Here is a 5,697-nt window from a genome sequence, read left to right as displayed (position 1 = left end):
TAAAAAATTAAAGTAAACTTTACGAGTAAGTGTCCTACTTTTATAAAAAAAAAACAGTAAATTTAAAAAATGTTTGTAAAGCAGCAAAAAAGTGCTAAATCATTAAAATTAACTGTTTCAAATTCAAAGATTAATCTGATTAATTAAATATATTTGGGGCTTTTGAAATTTCTTTATTTATTAATATTTTTTGATTTATTTTATTTGTAGATCTTACAAAAAACCGCCCTTTTATACTAATTGCCTTTGCTCTCCTCATATGTATTTGGGGAATTGGTTTATATAAAAACAAAAAAAAAATATCCATAATATTGCTCTTGGCTTCAAAAATGCAAACCTCAACCAGTGTTGCCAGGGATAATTTTGGTTTACAAGGACAAAAACAGATCCCTAATTTCGCCTACATTTCCAAAAAATTTTTAAATTTTCTATAGAAATAAAATTTTGAGAAAAATTTCAAAAGAAAAATATTTTGTGAAAATTTTCTACAGCAATTAAATTTTGAGAAATTTTTTATAGAAATAAAATTTTGAGAAATTTTCTATAGAAATAAAATTTTGACAAAATTTTCGATAGAAATAAAATTTTGACAAAAATTTCTATAGGAATAAAATTTTGACAAAATTGTCGATAGAAATAAAATTTTAACAAAATTTTAAAATTTTCTATAGAAATAAAATTTTGAGAAAAATTTCAAAAGAAAAATATTTTGTGAAAATTTTCTACAGCAATTACATTTTGAGAAAATTTCCTATAGAAATAAAATTTTGACAAAATTTTCTATAGAAATAAAATTTTGACAAAATTTTCTATAGAAATAAAATGTTGACAAACTTTTCCGTAGAAATAAAATTTTGACAAAATTTTCTATAGAAATAAAATTTGGACTAAATTTGACAAAATTTTTTGACTTTGACAAAATTTTCTATAGAAAAATTTCAAAAGAAAAATATTTTGTGAAAATTTTCTATAGAAATAAAATTTTGAGCAATTTTCTATAGAAACAAAATTTTCTATAGAAACAAAATTTTGACAAAATTTTCTATAGGAATAAATTTTTCTATAGAAATATTCTATAGAAATAGTAGTTTGGTAGATTTCTGGTAAGATTTCCTTCAAATTTTGGTAATTTTTTTGGCACGAGTGGTAACCGTGGTTACCACACATTGTTAAAGATCAAGCCTTGCCGACTTCTAATTTTTTCTTCTAGAGCCACCAAAATGTAAAAATTATTAAAAATAGTGTTGAGTGAAAAAGTCCCTAAATTGTTCCCTTACATGCTTAAATATTAGAAAAAAACCTACATGTAGTGAATTTGCCATACTTCTGGCAACACTGACCTCAACCATGTGGTCCATTGCAATTAATTTTACTTAAGGAGGCCACAACAATGCTTGCACACATCAGACGTCTTATTAAAAGATGTGAAGACGTGTTATTTTAGTTCAAGGCCGATATTGAGATCCGATCATATCTAATTCGATATCAATTAGATCTAATCAGATCCTTCTATTTTTCAGATCTGTCCAGATCTAATCATATCAATTTTTACTCATTTAGTTTAGTTATTCGCGCAATATTTTATTTGCTGGGCTAATTTGTTTCAGTTAATAAGAGTTCGAGGTGTAGCTACTTTGATTTCGAATTTAAAATCGGATTTTATATTATTATTGTAACGGATTTGTTGCCAATTTTTTTTTTCAAATGGCATAAAATTCTAAAAATTATGATATCTAGTGGCACCAGCATAAAGTGACTCAAAAATACAGAGCGAGATGATTTTTGGTAATCGCTGCTTATGTATTATTATAATCAGTGTTGTAAACTTGATCATTTATTAAATGCATTTATTTTTTTTTGTCTACAATTTCATTTGTGTTTTTTTTCTTTTTTGTTTGTTGTGGATGTAGGTTATCTCTCAAGCATTACAAAAATAGTATGATTTTTCAATAAAAACTCCATATTGTTTTTTGTTTTGTATTACAATTAGTTTGTTATATTTTTTATTGCAAAATATTTGTTTTATTTCCTTATAGACGTTGAATTGATAATATAATAGGGTTGGTTTATTTTAAATATTATTTTTGGTATATTGTATTGCATTGTTTTTAGTATACGTACAATTTACATATGTATCTTATTTTTCAACTACCACAGAGTTTCCGTTTGATTTTGCGTATATTTTTCAATAAAAAAATGTATAAATTTTTATTCATATTTTTTTAAACATTTTTTTTTTAATAAATATTTTAGAACAAGACAACTTAGTTAAGAAAGTATCTATTTGCAAACATATTCATACACTGAAAAAAATATTTACGTGATATTAGAGATTGTGCAACCTAAATTTTATGATGCGCAATTTACAAAATATTAAGAACAAATTTCTTTAAAATAATAAAATTTTAATTAAAAAAAAGTTTATAAACTTTACTTCAATTTTTAAATTTACAAATTTTGTCGCATGACTTTGAAACAAGGCAAATTTTCCTCCAAAAAAAAAAAAGAAACACATTTAGTATTATATTTTTATTATTATTGAATCTTTATATTTAAAATTGTCCCCAGATCTAGAGCATATTCCATACCATAAGGGTATGGTTAATTATCGATCGGAATTTTTTTATTTTCTAAAAAAATCTTATTTTGCAAAACCTTTTTTATAGAAAATTTTGTGAAAATTTGATTTCTATAAAAACACTTTATTTCTGCGAAAATTTTGTTAACATTTTATTTCTATTGACATTTTTGTTAAAATTTCATTTCTATAGAACATTTTGTCAAAATTTTATTTCTATAGAAAATTTTTTCAGAATTTTATTTGTACAGAGAATTTTGTCAACATTTTATTTCAATAGAAAATTTTATCAACATTTTATTTCTATCGAAAATTTTGTCACAATTTTATTTCTATAGAAATTTTTGTCAACATTTTATTTCTATAGAACATTTTTTCAAAATTTTATTTCTATAGAAAATTTTGTTAGAATTTTATTTGTATGCAAAATTTTGTCATTTTTTTTTAAATAGAAAATCTTGTCAAAATTTTATTTCTATAGAAAATTTTGTCAACATTTTATTTCTATAGAAAATTTTGTTAAAATTTCACTTCTATAGAACATTTTGTCAAAATTTTATTTATTTTGTCAAATTTAATTTCGTCAAAATTTTATTTCTATAGGAAATTTTGTCAGAATTTTATTTGTATAAAAAATTTAGTCAAATTTTTTTTTGAATAGAAAATTGTGTCAACATTTTATTTCTACAGAAAATTTTGCTAACATTTAATTTCTATAGGAAATTTTGTCAAAATTTTATTTTTATAGGAAACTTTGTCAGAATTTTATTTCTATAGAAAATTTTGTCAACATTTTATTTCTATAGAAAATTTTGTTAAAATTTCATTTCTATAGAAAATTTTGTCAAAAATTTATTTCTATAGAAAATTTTGTCAGAATTTCATTTGTATAGAAAATTTTGTCAGAATTTAATATTCTATAGAAAATTTGGTCAAAATTTTATTTCTGTAGAAAATTTTGTCAACATTTTATTTTTATAGAAAAATTTGTCAACATTTTATTTCTATAGAAAATTTTGTTAAAATTTCATTTCTATAGAACATTTTGTCAACATTTTATTTCTATAGAACATTTTGTCAAAATTTTATTTCTTCATAAAATTTTGTCAGAATTTCATTTGTATAGAAAATTTTGTCAGAATTTTATATTCTATAGAACATTTGGTCAAAATTTTATTTCTATAGAAAATTTTGTCAAAATTTTATTTCTGTAGAAAATTTTGTCAACATTTTATTTCTCTAGAAAAAATTGTCAACATTTTATTTCTATAGAAAATTTTGTTAAAATTTTTTTCTATAGAATATTTTGTCAACATTTTATTTCTATAGAGCAGTTTGTCAAAATTTTATTTCTTCAGAAAATTTTGTCAGAATTTAATTTGTATAAAAAATTTTGTCAAAATTTTTTTTGAATAGAAAATTTTGTCAACATTTTATTTCTATAGAAAATTTTGTTAAAATTTCGGTTCTATAGAACATTTTGTTAACATTTTATTTCTATAGAAAATTTTTTCAGAATTTAATTTGTATTAAAAATTTTGTCAGAATTTTATTTATATAGAAAAATTTGTCAAAATTTTATTTCTATAGAAAATTTTGTCAACATTTTATTTCTATAGAACATTTTGTCAACATTTTATTTCTATAGAAAATTTTGTCAAAATTTTATTTCAGTAGACAATTTTGTTAAAATTTTATTTTGTCAAAATTATATTTCTATAGGACATTTTTGTCAACATTTTATTTCTACAGAAAAATTTGTCAAAATTTTATTTTGTATAGAAAATTTTGTTAAAATTTCATTTCTATAGAACATTTTGTCAAAATTTTATTTCTATAGAAAATTTTGTCAGAATTTTATTTGTATACAAAATTTTGTCAATTTTTTTTTGATAGAAAATTTGGTCAAAATTTTATTTCTATAGGAAATTCTGTCATAATTTTATTTGTAGAGAAAATTTTGTCAAAATTTAATTTCTATTTAAAATTTTGTCAACATTTTCTTTCTGTCGAAAATTTTGTCATCATTTTCTTTCTGTCGAAAATGTTGTAAAAATTTTATTTCTATAGAAAATTTTGTCAAAATTTTGTCAAAATTTTGTTTCTATAAAAAATTTTGTCAAAATTTTATTTCTATAGAAAATTTTGTCAAAATTTTATTTCTAGAAAATTTTGTCAAAATTTTATTTCTAGAAAATTTTGTCAACATTTTATTTCTAGAAAATTTTGTCAACATTTTATTCTATAGAAAATTTTGTCTAAATTTTATTTATATAGAAAATTGTGTCAAAATTTTATTTCTATAGAAAATTTTGTCAAAATTTTATTTTTATAGAAAACTTTGTCAAAATTTTATTTTTATAGAAAATTTTGTCAAAACTTTTTTTTTAGGAAAATTTTTTCATAATTTTATTTCTATAGAAATATTTGTCACAATTTTATTTCTATAGAAAAATTTGTAACAATTTTATTTCTATAGAAAATTTTGTCAAAATTTTATTTCTGTAAAAAATTTTGGCAACATTGTATTTCTATAGAAAATTTTGTTAAAATTTCTTTAGTATTTCTATAGAAAATTTTGTCAATTTCATTTCCATAGAAAATATATGTACCCCTTAGTTGAAGAGGAATATTTTGTAAAATCTACGAAAACATCAAGAATTCACCAATCTACCAAACAGTAAAAAATCTACCATTCTTAGTAAAATTCTACCCATTGTGGCAACCGTGATTACATACCGTCGAAAAATAATATTTTGCTTTAGGAGGAGATCATATTCCATTTCTAGATGTGAGAAAACGAAAATTCCAAAATGTTTGTTGAGTAGACTTTTCACATCCATCAATGAGTCCTAATTGTTGTAAAAAATTGTTTGTTTTTTATCAGATATAAATAAACATTTAATTTCGAAATATATTGCCTACTTACACACAAAAAAAAAATTTTCTGATTCAATCACGAAATTAATTGATCCAATTAATTTTTTAATTGAAATGTCTTCAATCACGAAAATGATAGTATCAATCACAGTTTTAATTGGGCATAGAAAAAATTCTTGATTAAAATATTAATTGATGTCATTAGCAATTTTCAATTAATTTTTTAATTGATTCAATTA

The sequence above is a fragment of the Haematobia irritans genome, chromosome 3 (genome assembly GCF_050003625.1).
Source record: "Haematobia irritans isolate KBUSLIRL chromosome 3, ASM5000362v1, whole genome shotgun sequence".
NCBI classification, from domain to species: domain Eukaryota; kingdom Metazoa; phylum Arthropoda; class Insecta; order Diptera; family Muscidae; genus Haematobia; species Haematobia irritans.
This window is presented reverse-complemented; position numbering follows the sequence as displayed.